Source organism: Vigna umbellata, chromosome 4 (genome assembly GCF_029865625.1).
Source record: "Vigna umbellata cultivar VRB3 chromosome 4, Vumbellata_1.0, whole genome shotgun sequence".
Classification (NCBI taxonomy): Eukaryota; Viridiplantae; Streptophyta; class Magnoliopsida; order Fabales; family Fabaceae; genus Vigna; species Vigna umbellata.
In genome coordinates this window covers 22397840-22417679 of record NC_142168.1, presented here as the reverse complement: position 1 = coordinate 22417679, position 19840 = coordinate 22397840, and the positions used below count along the sequence as shown (strand labels likewise).

Below are 19840 nucleotides of genomic sequence, written 5' to 3'. Positions count from 1 at the left end.
GATGAAATATTTGAAAAGTTCAATCTAGTCCACATGATATGAATTTTAGATAGAGGAATCACCCCAAGGTCATATCATGTTAATTCACAAGAACATGGTAAACCATATGTTTGTCTCAAAATGCAACCATAACTTTCACTATCAAATCCTATATGCTAAACTCAATCGAACTCTTAGTAATGAGTCTCAAAGCATATTTTGATACACATCCAATTAATCTTTTATGTATGATTGGTTTAAAAGCATCACTTATAAGAATTAGACTTTTATCAAAGGATGTCTTTATTTCATTATGTTGTAGAATGATGACGTCATGAATTGTATCCCAACACGAACAAAGATCTCCCATATTGCTTTACAATACCTTTTTTAGGCTCTAGTGAACAAACTCAACCCTAACATAAATCCCACGAACAAAATGATGAAATATCTAATGAAAACAACTAAATAAAATAAGATTAAAGCATACTTGTTTGATGTTGAATTTCCTAAATGCAGTACTTGACTTGTCCACTTTAAAAATATTTCTTATACAAAATTATCCAAGAGTCAATGAAATATTTAATGAATAAAGGCCATGAAATACAAGCATGATAAAGGCGATCAATACAATCAATCAACATTGACTCATGTTCATAATCCATGACATTTTCTCATGCTTTCATGACCACATTTTATGTCTCAACAGAATTGACTAACATTTTGCAATTGGCTTGTACATTTTTCTGAATGTAGAAATGACATAGGAGATGATAAAATTCAAGGAATACACTATTAATGGCATTCATCAAAGTTAGATCTCTATCGCTAATGATAACATGTGGATTGTCCTCAGAAATAAAACATAATTCTTTTAGCCTTTTTGGAGCTCAAGTGAAATTATTTTTCGGTTTACTTAATAAGAATATCAATCTTGTTGATATGACCCAAACTATCTCAAGCAATGGCAACCAATATTCTTGTTGATTTTGTATGTGTAATTGATAAGTGTGATATTTACCTTATATTCACCCTTAATTTAATCTCTTTTTCATGTGTTTGTGTAATTTGTCTCACGAAAAGATGTAAAATTGTGTTTTATAGTTCATAGATTAGTTTAATTCTTTTTTGTGTGTTTATTTGCAGATGAATAAAGATTGGAGAAGATAAAAAAAAACTCCATAAAAATTTCACTGTGCATTATTCATCCGTTGACCGGAACTATTCATCTGTTAACCGGTACTGTTCACACCTTGACTTTACTGTTCATGTATTGACTTTTTCGCTTGAGCAAGAACTCGCTCCAACGAGTCCCAAAAGTCGCTCGAGCGAGTTGACTTATTGCAGAGCTCATTTAATAGCTCTCAAACGCAAACAGAAGGTAGTTTTGGAAGGGGAAATGCTCCCAAAACTCAAGGACGAAGGTGTGGAGGCACGATTTCACTACAGGAGCTCATGGAGGCCACTTGAAGCTTGTGGGAACATCTCTTTTCTCCTCCTTGGGTATCCTTCTTCTTTCATCCACCATGTTTGTAAGCTTAACGTTCTCCATGAAAGTGGAGAACTAGATTCATATTGTTAGGGATTGTTGTAGCCTATGAATTCTTGTGTAATGGATGATTGATTTGAATATATATATATATATATATATATATATATATATATATATATATATATTTGTGTGTGTATGTGTGTGTGTGTGTGTTTTGCTATCAATTGCTAGTATTCTTGTTTCCAATCTTAAAGCTTGCATGTAATAGGAATATTTCATGGCTTGATCTGTTATTCATGGGTATGGAAACATATTTTGCATGATCTAGAACTAAATCAGGAGTCCTTGTTAGATTGTCCAAGAAATTAGGGTTTAATAGGAAAAAGCTCTTTTACCTAAGAAATTGGGGATTGAGTAAATTTGTGGGTTGACTTTAGATAATTGATGGAAAGGAGATGAAATTGTGTAAGCACAAGAGTGAAATAGGTGAAAAATAACCTTAACAATGTCATTTCATATAATTTCTAGTCTGTCATATCTATATGCCTTAAATACCAAAGTTCAACCATGTAATTATGTGTAATTTTATCTTTCTACACTTGTTTGTAAATTGATGTTATGTTCTTGAGTCTAGATGATTTGTTAATCGCACAATTCTTTAGTATTACGAGTCTCTTGGAAAAACCATACTTGGTTTTACCATTTTATATTACTTGAAATGATTCGGTACACTTGCCGATTCTATTGTATCATCCCAACAGTAATCCATGAGGAAAATAATATTACATGCATTCAACAATTTTATTGCATTAAGATGTCATTAAAAGAGGTCACTACCACCTCAAACTCATCAACACATATACTTTAATAGATGTATTTATCACGTTTTAACATCATTATTTGTCGCTCTAATTCAGTTCCTGAAGCTCTTAATGATCATCTGTAATGTATCTTGCACTATATACTTGCTTGAATGTTGTCACATTACAATCATTATTTTCTTTAAGGGTATGAAAATTGGATTACGAATTCGAGAGCCAGTTACGTTTAGGGAAGGTATTAGCACCCTACAACGTCTGTCAAATGGCAGTACCTTTAATCAAATGCGCAAAGTTGATGTGGTTTTCGAAATGATTATTTTTCCGAAAAAAAAACAATACAATATAATTGAGATTTTATGATTTTTTAGTATTTTTGAATTACGTAAAAAAAGTGTCATGACATAAACAATAAGCTAGATACGAAACAAGTGAAAAATAAAATTATTTTGTGATTTTTGAAGATTTTTGTATTTTTTATGATCTTTGACTTGATTATGAAAATTTAAGATGACAAAAGACAATCACACAAATATTTTACACTTATTTGCAAGATAATTATCTTTTCACTTTTTATTTAATTATCAAGTAAATCCGAGACTTGACATGATAATCAACATTTTTAATTATTAAAAAAAAATCAATTATCAAGCAAATCCGAGACTTTACATGACACTCAAAATAATTATAAATTATGTAATTATCAAGCAAGTCCAAGATTTGACATGACAATCAAAATTATTATTATGAAACAAATTCAATTATCAAGCAAATCCGATATTTGATATGACAATCGAAATATTGTGATTTTTTATTAAAAATAATAAAATGGGCTATAAGTGAAAATGTAGAATAGAATACAGTAAAACAATTAAGAAAATGTAGAAGTATAAAAAACAAAATTTAACAAGATAATTCAATATTAAGAAAAATAAAAGTGGGGGAATAAAAACCTGGATGGAGAAAACAAAAATAGTCCAAGTGAGATGTAGGTGAAAAATAGAAGCTTTAAGATATGAAGATGGTGATATGGATGGGAAGAGATGTGTTGAAGTGTTTGATGATTGTGGAGTATGAAGAAGGAAAATAGGAATGAGAATAATATGGTAAGAGTGATGAAAGTAAGGTGAGAATAGAAGATAATAATGGTGTGAAGGAAAAGGGATATGTTGTTGAAGAATGATGGAGTGGGAGAAAAACGATATGTTGTTAAAGAATGATGGGGTGTGAGAAAAACGATGTATGTGAAGATATGATGTGTGTAAAAATGGAGTGAAGAGTATATGTGTATTTATATAGTTATGGATAGAGAAAGTAGATGAATAAAAATAATATAATAAGTGGGTGGAAAAATTAGATGAAGTAAAATATAATAAAAAAAAGTAAATAGTAAAGGTTAGTGTGGAAAATAAGTGAAAGAAATAATATAAAAAGTGAATGGAGAAATTAGGTGAAATAAAATATAATAAAAAAAAGTGAATAGAAAAAGTTATTGTGAAAAATAAGTGAAAGAATTAATATAAAAAGTGAGTGAAGAAAGTGGATGAAGGAAATAATAAAAAATGTTAATGGAGAAATTAGGTGGAGAAAGTTGGTGAAGAAAAATAATATAAAATGTGAGTGGAAATAGTAGAGTAAGAACATAGATGAAGGAAAAAATAAAAAAAAATGTTGGTGGAGAAGATGGTGGATAAAATATGATTTAGAAAAGTGAATGAAATAAAAAAAGTTAGTGTGAGAAATTAATATAAAAGTGGGATGAAAAAGTAGATGGAAAAAGTGGATGAAGGAAATAATAAAAAAGATTGGTGGAGAATGTGATGGATAAAATATAATTTAAAAAGTTAAATGGAATAAATAAAAGTTAGTAAGAAAAATTAATATAAAATTAGAGTAAAAAGAATAGATGGCATGGAAGGTGATATGGAAAGTGGGGTGTGAGAAGAAAAATAGGATGGCGAGAAAGTAAAAAACTGTTAGATTATTTTGGATCATTGGACTAAGGGTTAAAAATGAAATTTGGTGGTACAAATAGTAAAACAAATAGTATTTTTTATTTTAGGGTTAAATATGTTTTTGGTCCCTTAACTTTCAGCGAAAATTGGAATTAGTCCCTCTTCAAAACTTTAGCCTAATTTAGTTCCCAAACTTAAAAAATGTGTGTGAATTTAGTCCTTTTAACTAAATTTTGTTAGGTTTATTTGATGTTTTAAGTGTGTTTCATGATAGCATTTGAGTTGTTTATCCCGTTTGACACATTTTTGCTTCAATGTTCACTGATAAATGCCTTTGAAACATCAAATAAAGTTAACAAAATTTGGTTAAAAGGACTAAATTCAAACATTTTTAAAGTTTGGGGACTAAATTAGTCCAAAGTTTTGAAGAGGGACTAATTCTAGTTTTCGCAAGTTAAGGAACCAAAAACATATTTCACCCTTTATTTTAACTTCTATTTTTATCTATTTATTTTTGTGATGTATTTTATTTATCCATACAAAATTGGGTGTTGAGAAAGTTCGAAGAAATTATTTAAACAAAACTAGTAAAACAAATTAAAAAAAAAATAAAAGTAAAAATAAAAATTAAAAATTAAAAATATAAGAAAGAAAGAAAATAATAAAAAGATCAATACTGGGCTTCGAAATCCAGAAGAAATAAACATTAAATTTTGAAATAAAAAGAATCTTCACTGAATTTTAAAATTCAGTAAGTTTTCAAAATAGATTTCGATATCCGATGAATTTCCTGCATCAAACTTCAAAATCCAATTAATATAAAATATAATAAAAATAAATATAAACTTTTTAAATGAAATAAATATAAAATTTCAAACCAAACTAAAAAAACGCAGATAAAATAAAAGCAAAATGAAGTAAGACTCTTAAACGAAGAAAAAAAACCGAAAAAGACTATAGACAAGAAAAAATGCGTTCAAAAATGACTTGGGGATGAATGGTGGTTTAGTAAACATAGACACCACAATAAATATATTTGATATGAAATAATTACTATTTATCTAATTTATTTTTTATTTTATATATGTATATTTACAAAAGTTAAATTTATCTTCACGGTAAAACTTGAAGGTAAAAGAAAGTCCTTAAACTTAAGCAGCGTAAGATGGTATGAATTACATGAAATTGAAATTTGATTTTAAGTTGAAGAATTTATAGAAGCACTCATGAATTTCTTTTGTCATTTGCCAAATAATCTATTAATTATTAATTTTCTTTATAATTCATTTTAATATTAGAAAGTTAAATACAATTTTTAATTTCATAAAGTCATTTTATAATTTAAGTAGCATTTGATTTAGGTGTCAAATTTACTCTTTTTAAATAATATTTTTTACATTATTTATCTATTTCGTTCCAACTTGTCTCAATTGATTCTACATAGCCGTGGCAGACTGAAAGTCTTAATTTATCTTACCAGATAACAGGTTAGTGGAATAGCATTTCAAATTTTGTCTCACAATACGATCCTATTACAAAAATAAATATATGTCTAAATTGAAAAATATAAAACAGAAAACATCACACATAGATAAAGGAATATTCGAAAAATATTATGTAAATGATAATGTTTAACTTCTATATTTATCCTCATTGAAAAATATAAGCTTTAATCATTCACTAAGTCCCTATTTTCGCATGGAATTTCAATTTCGTCCCTTTCTTTCTGAAAATATCAATTGGGCCCCAATTTTATGAAAATTGCAACAAATAGATCCTTTCCGTTAAATAGTGTCAAACGGCGTTACGGTGTGTGTGACGTGGCACGCTGTTGTGGACGTGTTATCTGACATGGTTGATTCAAGCAGAGCAGTGGAGCACTTCATAGAGTTCCAACTTTTTCCTTCCACGGCTAGGGGGATGGCTAGGGGGGATGGCTCACGACCATTTCCAAACACCATCATCCTCCCCTTACCTCACGACCATCATCGTTCATACACAGCCAACATCCACCAACCATTACATATAACCACATACCTCATTCATCTCTAATACCCACCGTGACCAAACCACCTCACCTTCTTCCTCCATTTTCATCATCCTTCTTCCTCACTAAGAATCCCAAAGACCAGGGTTGCCGTTTGTACCAGGGGGATCCGAGACCGTGGCGGCCCGGGTGGCGTTGTCGGCGGAGTCGTGGACCGGATAGAGGATCCCCTGTGGAGGTCGTTTCGTCGTGGCGGCTGGATCGGGGCTCGGCAGTGGCAGCAGTGGCCAGATCTGACGGTGCGGCCCGTGACAGTCTCGGAGGCGGCGGCGGCAGCCAGTATCAATCCGGTGCAAACCTCCCGCGCGAGAAGAAGAGAAAGGGAGCTTGGAGCGGCGGCCGGCGGTGGTCTCGTCCATGGGCATCGGAAGTGGCGACGACGCTGGCTGGAGTGCGGTGGCCATTTCCGGTTGGGACGCCGGCGAGCTGCTGGGAGAAGAAAGAGACCCTGGGTCTCTCTCAAACTCAGAAATCGGGCTTGCAAATGGAGTAGGTGTCGGCGACATCGTCTCCCTTCATCTCTTATCTCTGCTATGATTAATGTTGGCAATGAAGATGGCAAGGCTTAGGGTTTATTGCTCTGCTTTTGGGTTCGTCCAAAATTGAATTATCCACGTCAAGTGACTTCAGTCAGCCACGCGTGCCACATCAGACAAACACTAACGCCGTTGGAGACAATTTAACGGAAAGGATCCAATTGTTACAATTTTCATAACTTTGGGACCCAATTGATATTTCCAGAAAGAAAGGGACCAAATTGAGATTCCATGCGAAAATAGGGACTTAGTGAATGATTAAACCAAAATATAACTTCTAAATTTATATTATTAAGGGATAAACTAATAATTTTAAAAATTTCAATGTAATATAATGAAAAATCATTTTCTATATTATCTCACAATTCATTAAAAGAATCTAAGGAAAAAAGATTGACTGCATGTTGAAAAAGTATAATATGAATTATACAAAAAGTAAATTAATTTAGTCACATTATATGAGCCACATACCATGAAATCAATAAGAATACATTTATCGTTCTTCAATCCACATTTTCAAAACGGACGGACCAGTCCGATCTATTGTCATTCCTGTTTCTCAGATGGTCTTATTAAACAAATATAGTAATTATTTATCCATATATATTTTTTCCCAAATCCTATTATAACTTTAGAATGATAGTGAGGTTATTATAATCTAAAAAATACAAATTGTGCAAAAAAAACTTAATTGTTAGATTTAACCAAGGTACAGCTACACTTTACACTCATCTAGACGACCTTTAACCGAATGGCAAGTCAAATCATCACCAGTAACCCCATTTGTTCACGCTATAGAAGCAATTATAGCAAAAGAGACATGACAATTAACACACGGGTAAGTAAAAGAAAATTTTGAGAAATTATAAAATTAAATGAGTTCAATCATAATATAATCAAGCACATATTTTGTAGTTTAAGTCATATTCATACATAGATAACTTTAGACTCAATTTGTTTGGATCTATGCATTGACTTAGAAAAAAACTTGTTATAAGTGATTGACACAAAGGTCCTCGCTCTACTTGGCCTAACCAATCATAAATCAATTTCCTTTGGACATGGTAAGTTACTTATGGCATTTCCAGATTAGTGGTCTCACCCCTAATCTTGCCATAAGAACCTTCTTTAACTCTCACCAACACTTATCTCTAGTTAATGCATAACACTACACTATAAATGTTGTACCTCTTCCTTAGAACCACATCCCTCAAACAAACATAAATTCCATTAACTTCATTTCTCCAAAACATTGAATCCCTTTGATACTCTTAAACATGTCACATTTCTATAAATCACAATTCTCATCATCAAACATTTCAATTCCATTCAAAGATTTCAAAAACCAAAAATTGCTCAGCTTATACTACCCAAAGCCAAGCAACACTGTGCAACAAAATCATGGCAAAAGCCCCCTAGGAGAAAGTTCAAACTTGTGACTAGCGGTTTGAAGGTTCTGCCCAGCGGTGAGCTTTTGTGCTTAGCTTCCCAAGCCCTAGAGCTCTCTAAAATTTAAATTCTAGAATATCGCCCAATAGTGCCTGGTGACGCCCAACGCACTGGTCATTGGAGCTCTCTGACTTGATTCTATTAAAGGTGGCACCCAAGGGTATCTACTTGACACTTACTGTCATACTAGTTCAAAAAAATGTGATGACTTTGCGCTATGACTCAATCTATTTTTTTTTTGTAATTTATTCTAATTACATTTAACCACTTTAAGACTTGATTATGAACCAATTGCTTAACCCAATTACCAAATTCTCAACAATCCACAAATAAATATCAACTCAAACTAATCATCATGTTTATACACATTTACGACAACCCTCAATTTCAAACAATTGAATTCACCAGTTCCAATCATCTCAATCCACAATCACAAATTATACAACAGAGAATTTTCAAATTCTCAGATAAGTTTGCATTCTAAAATCAATCAACACTTAGTTAAATCAGCTTCCCTCACCCCAAAATGAGACCTTAAATTCTTCCACACTTTTCCACAACTTCCATTCATAAGAAAACCTAACTACACCCACAAAAGATCAAATTAATGATCTACGGACTACACTGAAATGATCTACATGCAAGAACTGAATTGGGATGGAGTTGGACTACATGCAACTCAAAACACCCAAGGAAAAAAGTTACAATTTGACTCTAGAAGAAGAGGTAGAAGAGAAACTTACTTTGTTTTAAGTTTTGATTAGTGGGTTTCGTAGAGTTCTTCACAATTATTTCATTAACAGCCCTTGCGAATTACTGAAGAAATTTATCTTATTGATCTAAAGGAGTGCAAAAATCATTTGTGTAGGCGTATTTTCCTAACAAAAATAAATAAATCTCTAATGCATTTACATCTTTGTAAGATCTTGTCGTTGCTTGGAAACATTTGGATAAATGCAAAACAATTCCTCTTAACAAAATATTTTATGAATTTGTTTTCTCTTTCTTTGAAGATATAGAATGGTTTTAGTAGTTGAAGTTTGAAAATTTGTTAAAACTCCCAGTTCGACTCATGCAAGCAGAAGCTCCAAACCAGAGTAGTACAACAATGAAGGTAGGTGCAGCGGACACTAAAAAAAAATAGTATTTAAACGCGTCTAATACGTTTTGATTTTTACAAAACCGAAGCATATTAAAATGCGGTGACATTTTTGTAATTAAGAGAAACTTATACGCCTCGGTTCATTGAAGACCGAAACCTATTCACTCTACTGTCTCGGTTATTTAAGAAACCGAGGCATAAAAGCCTATGCAAATACACCCAATCCTGTAAGACAGTCTAACAACTTTTCATCAAAGCCCTACTGCGTCGGTTAGCAAATGAATCGAGTTAGTAGTGTTCTTGTGTGCCTCGTTTATTTCGTGAACCGAGGTAGTAACCCTTTTTACTTGTTAAAATTAATGAAACCTTTTCTTCTTCCCTAACGCGCCTCCTCGTTCTTCTTCTTCCCTACGCCTCCTCGTTTTTCTTCTTCCCCTAAGCCTCCTCATTCTTCTTCTTCCCCTACGCCTCCTCGTTCTTCCCCTTCCCCTGCGACCTCCATCAACACTGGACGGACCTCCACCACCAAACGCATAGTCCTCGCGTCCTCCATTTTGCTCGCGCAAAGAAATCTCCACTTCGCGATCTGGTTTCTCTCGCAGGTTGCTCGCTGCGTCTACCGCCGTGCCGCCACAGTTCGTCCACCACCGGCATCTCCATTGTCTCCAACGCCTCCGTTGTCTCCGGCGAAGTGGGGCTAGGGCTTCCAATCGCGAGCTTCGCCTTTCTCGCGCTGACGAGACTAATAATTGGGCGGCGACAAAGAAACCTTCGGGAGGGTTTGAGAGGAGGTTCTTCGATTCGCAGTCGCGCACTGACGAATGAGAGAGTTAGGTTTCGAATAACAACTTTGTGTTATCGGAGCGGCGATTCGCCTCCAACGGTGGAGGGTTTGAGGGAGAGAGGGAGGTTATTGGGTTTGGCTCCAACGGGCCTGCAGTTGGCATTAGCATCTTCATCGTCTTCATAGAGTGCTCTTGAAGCTGAAAGGTGGGGTACTGTTTCTTTTCTTCTTCTCATAGACTTGTTAGTTTTAGTTTTTACATTGTATTGTTTTGCTTCGGTTCAAATTCGATCCCAGTTTCAGCTTCTCTAACGCGCTACTCCAAATTTGCTTTTGGGCCTCTGAGGCCGCTGCCTCTAAGCCCTCAACCTCTGATGGGATCACGGTCCAACAAATTCTGGCCAATAAATGGAACATTCTGGACGAAAACGAAGGCAATTGGAAGAGTCATGCCACCGCTATAGCTCAATCTATTGATTTGATCAAACGCCGCTTGCAGGTAAATACTTGTTTTCTCTTAAATTAAACGTGCTTTGATTTGGTGTGCAAAATAAAGAATGTGATGCTCAATAATCTGACCTGTGTTCCTTTGATTTGGTGTGCAAAGTAGAGTGCTGATGAGGAGAATAAAACGAATAAAAATTCATATATAATCTTGTTGGGGTTTCTGCTGTTGTTCCAACTCATTCCTTGCTTCAGTTACTCATTGGCATATTCAGATTTCTTAGGACTTCTGCTGCTTGTTGGGGTTTCTCCTCCTAATAAACACAATCACTTTTATTGATCACGGTCGTTTGTGTGTTTATAGTTTCTTGATTTTTGAGGTATAATTGGTGCTTGAAGAGAAGACTTCTCGGTTCCGCCAAATCTATTCTTCGTAGAACACTCGGTTCCACCTCCAGATTTCACTTACTTCCAGTAAATCTTCTTTTTCTCTTTGTTTTACTTTTCTCGAGTTTTGATTTTCATGTATCCATAATTCATTTCTCACGCCCCTTTTGAGGGAAAGTAATGTATAAACTAATGTTATTTGCTTGGGTGATGGAACGAATGGAGGAAGGAAATATTTAGTTTTGATTTTCAAGTATCCATAATTCATTTCTCATAGTTCCAGTGTAGTAATATTCTCTGGTTGCTAGCTATATACAATCTTTTTACAATTAATATAGTTGTTCTTGGTTCAACAGCCCAACAACAGCCCAACAAGGTGAGACAACTTCTGATATATATGATCTAGTTGGATTTCTTACAATTATGATTAAGATATGAATGCTTAATTAAATTCCTTTTGGTTTAAATTTGCCTAATGGTTTTCTAAGAAGAATTACATTTTAATGGTTCTCAAGAACTCAATTACCTTAGTAAGACCCTACTAAGCCACCTTCTATTTCTATCTCTGTTGTGATTAGAGCTTCTATTTTCTCCTAAATTATTTTGTTAAAGCTGAGACCTACTATTTACATTTATCTATGAATCTACTATTCATATGTCACGTATTGATGGATAACAACTTTATACTTGAACATGATAACAATTATTAGTTACTTTATACACAACAGAAGTCTCATTTCACTAACTAAATGAATCACAAACAATCTTCAAGAACTTCAGAAGCAATATTAACATAGGTAAAAACATGTCGACACAAGGAATTTTTTTATTCTTCTTAATTGTAGTTGTGAACTTTAAGATGGTGTAAATCATGTTGATGATAAGAAAAATTGTATTATCAATTACGTTTTGTATTAGTACTGATAACGTTTGTCATCATAAATTTAGTTGTAACAACTAACTTTGATGAAAGGTATATATATAATATATATATATAGATATCAATACTAAAAGTTCATAGCCTTTTATATATTTGTTTTATGTTTTTATTGTCTCACCTTAACTATTATCTTCTTTAATTTCATGAATATATTGTAGGTATTACGATTTGGAACGGTGACATGTAAAGGTTAATCACAGCTTAAGGTTTTTGGAAATTAATTGCTTCCAGAGCATTTGAATTATATCGGTAATTAATTGCTTCCAGAGCATTTCAATTATATTGGGTTCAATTATTTTGTAGGTTTAGAGCAGTTAGATCCTTGATACTTGTTATATTCTGTAATGCTAAAGTTGGATTTACATTACCAAACGGTTGCAATAGATTGGTGGCCATGTTGGCATTTTGTTGTAATTATGTGGCTAAAAAGGAAGCCGTAAATAAAATGGATTTATTTACTTTTAAGAAAAGAAGTCGTAAATAAAATGGATTTATTAGACCTAAGAAAAAAAAGTCGTAAATCAAAGAAAGTAAGAAGTTGTGTGAGGCAGCGTAACCATCATAATTTTGGGGAGAATTTAAAAGAAAAGTTGTACTGTCTCGGTTATCTATGAACCGAGGCAAAATATTACCTCTTTTTACCTCGGTTCAGAACCGAGGCAAAAAGCCTACCCCTTTTTTGCCTCGTTAGTATATACCTCGGTTGCGAAACCATTGTCTATAAGCGAAAATAACCGCTGTCGTTTCCCTTGACTGCACTAGTGGGAATAGTGAAAATAATGAGGTTTTGAAGTGTTTAAGGTGAAGAGAAGTGTGTGAGTGATGCCTCATAGCTCAGAAGGCCTTCCTATGGAGGAAGGAAGCTAGAGGAAGGGTGAAGAAGTCGAAAATCAAGAGTGACTTAAGAGCAATAGGGCTGGAAAACAATTTCAGCAGCATATCACTAAGCTCAAAAGTGAAGTTTTACATAGGCATGGCTCTCTTATTTATAGGTGAAGATGAGCCATGTTTCTGACCCAAATTCCCTCCTAAATTCAAATTATCTCGTGTAGAATGCGCTCTCTATTCGAACAAGCAAGATCAATGACGCATTCCAAGTCAGCCAAGTCACATGGAAGAAACCCACTCACAGACGATAGGCCACACAGGGTTTGGGTTGGGCGCGAGCTTCAATCCAGAAGCCAAAAAGCTTTGTGTTTCCATTTCGGAAGCTAAACTATCCAATCCGTAAGCAACTTCATTTTCTCCCTTTTTTAGCTCCTTTACTTTCCTTGGCTTATTTAGCATCTTGGATGACTCAATCATGGTCTCCAAGCTTTATTTAGACCCTATAAAACAACATATGAACATATTAAAAGATAATCCTTCTAAGACTTATAGAAAGAAAATCAAGAAAGCCTTTAAAAGTTCTTTTTCAACTTCCCTTTCTTGGCCTTAGCTTGAGTTGCTACTTCTTTGAATGGCTTCCCTAGTTTGGTTTCCATCATACCCTCCCTCTTGAAAAATGATTTGTCCTCAAATCGGAAGGTATAAAGAAGCACAACTTAGGAGCTATTTCTTCCCTCCTGGATCAAAAGTATATCTACAAAAAACAAAGATGAATATTATTAAAAGGATGTATGCAAGGAAAATAATACAGAATGAAGGCCTTTTATCTTTGAAAAATATTTTCTTATAAGCATCTTTGGCCTTTACTTTTTTTTTCACTTTGTTTTGAGCATTCCCCTTCATTATATGATGAAACAAAGTGATTTTTCTGAGAAGAAGATTCAAGGTATTTACCTTTGTTGGAAGAATTTAAAAGCATGCATACCTTCTTCTCCTTTATCTTTTTCTCCTTTAGAAGGTTTCTTATCTAACCTTTCTTCTTCTTTTCTTTATTTTTCAATTTTCATTTTTATTTTTATTCCATCCTCTTTCACTTGTTGAGGTGTAAGAGGAATCAAAGTTATTTTATTTCCTTTGTGGAGAAAAGTTATCTTATTGGTGTAGCCATCATGAGTGGAATTATGATCATATTGTCACGGCCTACCTAGTAGAACATGCCCAACATCCATTGGCACAACATCACATAAAACTGTTTCTTTATAGTTTCCAATGAAGATAGGTATGTTTACTTGTGTTTTGACTACTATTTCTTCATCCTCTTTTATCCATTGAAGCTTGTAAGGCTTGGGATGAGGAGTAGTAGTTAAGGCCAACTTTTCCACCATTCTAGAACTACAACAATTACAAGAGGACCCACTATCCACAATCAATGAACAAGTATTTTCAAAAACTTTGCATCTTGTGTGGAATAGATTCTCCCTTTGTGATTGTTCTAGTTCTATATGTTGACTTCCAAGAAGTCTTCTTATCAATAACAACTCTCCTTCACAAGGTAAGGCTTCTTCCTCAGATATGGAAGTATTTGAATCATTAGAAGAATCTTATCTTCATTTTGATGTTCTAGGATATAAGTAGACATTTTATTAGGAATCTCAGAAGCATAGTTCCCTTTGTAACCTCATCTAAAACACTTGGTCTCTTTTACCCTATCATTTTTAGAAGATTCTTTAGAGGGATATTTTTCCTTTTCCTTTTCCCTAGGTCCCTCTTCTTTTGATTTGGAGGGTTCACTTTCCCTCTTGGAATCTTTCCTAGGGTAGGAAGAATCAGAGTAGTCTCTTTTAGAGGAAGTTTTCCTCTTCAATTGTTGCTCTGCTCTGACACAAAGTTGGATAACTCATTGAGATCATTATAAGGTAAAAGTTCTACCTTATCTCTTATGTCATAGTTGAGTTCACTTTGGAACCTGGCAATTGTTATGATTGGCTCTTCTCTTATACCAGCTCTCAACATGAGTAATTTCATTTTTTGCCTATATTCCTCAACACTCATGTTTTTCTGTTGGAGTTTATGGAGTTTGTCCATTAACTCCCTATCATAATATGCTGGTACATGCCTTCTTCTTAAGGCAGACCTCAACTCATTCCAATACCTAATGGAAGGTAGGTGTCTCAATCTCAAGTCTTTTACCAAGGCAGTCCACCAATATAAGGCATAGCCTTAAAAGCTCAAAGAGGCCATTGTTACTCTCCTCTTATCATTTATTTGGTGACACTCAAACAACTGCTCAACTTTCATCTCCCATTCCAAATATTCTTCAATATCATATTTACCATGGAAGGGAGGAAGATCTATTCTAGTTTCCCTTGGGTAATGTTCTCTCTCTCTATGAGTTCTCCTTGGAGGTATTTGATAGTGGTCATCATTGTGATGACTACTATATTGCTCATGCTCACTAGGTGGAGAGGATGTATCTCCATGATATTCTATTCTTCTATGGAAGTCATCTTCTTACCGTTGTTTTGATTGACCAAAAGTTGACCAATCATTTCTTTGAGCTCGCTAATCTCTCTATCCCTTTGTTGGAACTTTGGCTCAAATTCCTCTCTTATTTGTGAGCTCTCATTGTTGGGTTGCATACTCTCTTGGACACTAGATTGACTCATCCTTGTCAAGTATGGAGAAAAGGTTTTCACAAGGTTTTCAAAAATTTGACAAGTAATGAGTGAAAAGATTTTCACAAACTTTCTTTGTTTTTGGTGAAAGATTTCTAAAGAGATTCTAGAGGCAAAAAATGTTTCCAAGTAGCTCCCAAGAAGAAGAGGTGAGTCACAATTGGACAAGCTTAAAAACCGAGTTCTTCCTAGCCAGAGTTTCCTTAGATTTATCTTTTACCTTAGTTTCTAGGTAGAAATCTTTCAAAATATTTTCAAATGTTAATGAAATGCTCCTAAAATCCAAAAGAAGGTTTAGCTAGATGCTATGTTATCCTATATACCACAGAGACTTAAAACAAAAATATCAAACAAGCAATTTAAAGAAAACAATAAAGATGCAAAATGTAAATGCTAGACGGTCCTAAGTGAAAGTGCAAGTGACACTTGGAGCCCCTTGACACACTTTCACACTAAGGAAACAAAATTACACTATTACAAGGTTCAAATGTGATCTTGGAATTGCTTCAAGAGCATTTTCCCAAGTCACTTAACCAAAAACCAAAAATCAACTTTAAACAAGTTTCTGTGATATTAAAATAATGTCTAAAACTAATGAAACTTCAATCTTTGGCTGCTATTGTTTGCCACTCCAAATTTGGTTGCAAAGTAAGCTTTTCTGGTGTATTTTAGCTGCTGGAATAGCATGATTGCAACTGCTCAAAAGCAACCTTTATGTTTCCACTTTAGCCCCCTTTCCACTTCCTAAGATGCTACCTCAGTAGGTGAAGGTTTCTGCTTCTAGATGCCTCACAATAGCTAACACAGCACTTCAAGATTCAACTCAAAACAAACCAAACAGAATTAGCAAACTGCACCAGAATTTCAAACTAGTTTTTTGAATTTTTTTGACAACTTGGAAGCTAAGAATGAGGAAATCAAATGGAAACAAGGATGGAATAACAACAAGCACTCAAAAGGAACCTAATAATGGAACTAGAACAGATTAAGAAAGCAATAAAAAACGAAATCGCAGATCACAAACTCATTCAGACCAAACTGTTTGATATTTTACCAAAGTGTTTGATTAAATGCCCCAACGAATTTCAGATTTTGAGATTGAGATTTTGAGTTTTTGAGTTTTTGAGTTTTTGGGCTTCTAATCTGGATTGCAAGGTTCTATATGCTTTTTATCACTAGATTTTACTTCTTTTGATCATTTAATATCATTTTTAAACATTGAACCAACTTTTTCCACAATCCAGAAATGAATTTGGACAAAAAAAATACCAAAACAGTGGTTGGAAAATGTTTTCTGCACCAGAAAAAGTGGACTGAAATAGTGGTTTTAAACCCAAAAATGAGTGGAAGTGATTCAACAGCTCATGTGAATGACCAAACAACTTTGCTTGATGATTTTAAGCATGTTCAAACTCTTAAACAACTCAGAAACTGTTTACAAGTCAAAATCACTAGTTCACTTCCCTTTTAACACAAAAAGTGATGGTTTAAAGACCAAATATGCATATAGGCTAAAATTTGACCAAATGAACAGTGCTAGCAACTTTCAAACATCAATTTAAACTTGTTCAAGCTTTCCAAAAGCACAGAAACAACAAGATTTGAAAATCACCCCTGCTATAGCCAATTTATGCAGGAAAATACACCATTATACCACCAAAAATTAGTTTTCAAAGAATCAAAAGGCTGGACAACAATTAAAATGACTCAAGAAGATGTAACTGTACTGAACTAAGCTACAATTGAGATGCTTAGCATGACCAAACTCATATTACACAATTCAAATAAATTGAGCACGGTGAAAAGCCATAATTCAAATCTGAAACAATGAATTGCTAAGGATTTTGAGCAACCAAGCTATGCATATTGCATTTCATTGCTTATTGTGGTTTGTCACACCTTAAGACACATCAACAACACTAAACAATGTTGTACCAAGTTTCAGAATCAAAGGAAAACCAACTGAAACAGATTTAAGGATTTAAACCAGAATTGAATTTCTTGAGCAAATTTGAAACCATAATCAGTTTCTGGTGCTTTTGCTTATATCACCCAGGCTAGAACATGTTCTCATTGCCTTATTTGGTTGATTTAAAGCTTTTCCAGCACTCTAAACTCCAGCAAACCGAAAAACACAACAGAACAAATTAATATTGGAATAAAAGGAATTAAAACTCCATCAAAATGTGCACATGACCTATGACAAACTTGAAATTGAAAAATAAGGCTGAAAATGACTCAAGCAAAGAAGATTCACCGTTTAAAATGAAAGATAAACATGATTACATAATGGAAACACAACAATAGTGATTGGAAATAGAAAAACAGACTGAAAAGAAATTCAAAACAGAACCTGGAAATCTGAAACAGAAAGCATAACAGAATGCAGAAATGAAATAGAAAATGGAGGAAATAGCTTAGCTCCTTGTGCGTGGACAACCTAAGCTCTGATACCACTTGATGGAAAGTACTCCCGATTTGATTCACGCAAGCAGAAGCTCCAAACCAGAGTAGTACAACAATGGAGGTAGGTGCAGCGGAATAATGAAGATAATGAGGTGTTTGAAGTGTTTAAGGTGAAGAGAAGTGTGTGGGTGAGGCCTCACAGCTTAGAGGGCCTTTCTACGGAGGAAGGAAGCTAGAGGAAGGGTGAAGAAGTCAAAAATCAAGAGTGACTTAAGAGCAATAGGGCTGGAAAACAATTTCAGCAACATATCACTAAGCTCAAAAGTGAAGTTTTACATAGGCATGACTCTCTTGTTTATGGGTGAAGAAGAGTCATGTTTCTGACCCAAATTCCATCCTAAATTCAAATTATTTAGTGTAGAAGGCGCTCTTTATTCGAACAACCAAGATCCATGCTGCATTCCAAGTCAGCCAAGTCACATGGAAGAAACCCACTCGTAGGCGTTGGGCCACGCAGGTTTTGGGTTCGGCACGAGCTTCAATCCAGAAGCCAAAAAGCTTTGTGTTTCCATTCCGGAAGCTAAGCTGTCCAATCCGTAAGCAACTTCATTTTCTCCCTTTTTTAGCTCCTTTGCTTTCCTTGACTTATTTAGCTTCTTGGATGGCTCAACCATGGTCTCCAAGCTTTATTTAGACCCTACAAAACAACATATGAACATATTAAAAGATAATCCTTCTAAGATTTATAGAAAGAAAATCAAGAAAGCCTTTAAAAATCCTTTTTCAACTTCTCTTTCTTGGTCTTAGCTTGAGTTGCTATTTCTTTGAATGACTTCCCTAATTAGGTTTCCATCACTTTAGTGTTTTTATTTTAAAATTATTTTAACGTAAACAAATTTATCAATCAAATTAAAATTGTAAAAAAAAAATACAAAAACACAATGAATAATTCAAAGATTTCATATTTCAATTTGTTTATGTCTCAAAGTATATTCAAAGTTTTTTTTAATCCTTATTTTTTATTTCTAATTTTTATTTTCAGTTCATCTTGCTTGTTAGATTAACTTTGTTGACTTGAAATATCCATATAAGAGCAAACATGTTTTATGTGATAAAGAATTTCATGAACAAAAATAAAGTTTTTAAATATTTTAATCAAAAATCCATAAATATTTTAGAAATAATTTAGCAAAAAACCTATAAAAAATAATTTAAATAAAATTTCAGAAAATAAAAGTGATTTTTTTAGTAGAGACCAAGTGAAAATCATAACGTTGAAGATGAAAAAAAAAACATCTAAAGCCAAAATTCGTATAGACGTAACACGCAAATACTTTTTATATTAATATATTATAACGATCGTTGTTGATTTTCAAGATATTATTTAGCTAAAATAAATAAATGAATAAAAAATATCGAATTTTAACATGGCATTCACTGTTTATTATCATATTTCTTAAGAGAATAACAATTATACCTAGATTCATTGTTTTAATAGATAAAAAAAATCCTATTAAAAGAGTAAGGATATAATTGTAAATTGGCTTAATACCTCTTTTGGTCCCTCTTTAGGGGGCAATGTTTAAGTCTGTCCTACTTTTTTTAAAAAGTTCAATGTGGTCCCAACTTGTGAAAAAAGTGTGCAATTAAATCTTTTTTATTACGGTGTTAATTTTTTAACGGTCCAAGTATCCTCCTAGACAAAACATAATGAGGTGTCCACTTTTTGTGATTGCGTGGCACTGGAAAGTTAAATGACATGTTCAACGAGAGAGAGGAATCTGTGCGAGAAGAGGGAGACTGCGAGGCTAACGAGCTCTTCGGCGAAGTGAAGAACGCGTTCGGCAGCTATTGCGGAGAGACGATGGAGCTCGTCCCGAGTGGTGATGCGTTGTATGTCATCTCCGACGATGGCAGTGGAATGGATAGCGGCCCAAATCTTGCAATTTGGGATTAGGGTTTTCGAATTTGGGTTTTTGTTTGATCTGAGTTTGGATT

General features: G+C 33.9%; 1 long non-coding RNA gene across 2 annotated transcripts; it reads left to right on the top strand.

Annotated features, from left to right (window-relative positions):
- The first annotated feature begins 9610 nt into the window (after positions 1–9610).
- On the top strand, positions 9611–12347 carry LOC148199589 (uncharacterized). Of its 2 annotated transcripts, XR_015785966.1 has the most exons (3): positions 9617–10368; positions 10466–11369; positions 12092–12347. It is a non-coding gene; the product is annotated as an uncharacterized LOC148199589 (long non-coding RNA). The 2 variants fall into 2 exon arrangements; XR_015785965.1 differs by lacking the exon at positions 12092–12347 and having other exon boundaries at positions 9611–10368; positions 10460–11269.
- The last annotated feature ends 7493 nt before the right edge of the window (positions 12348–19840 follow it).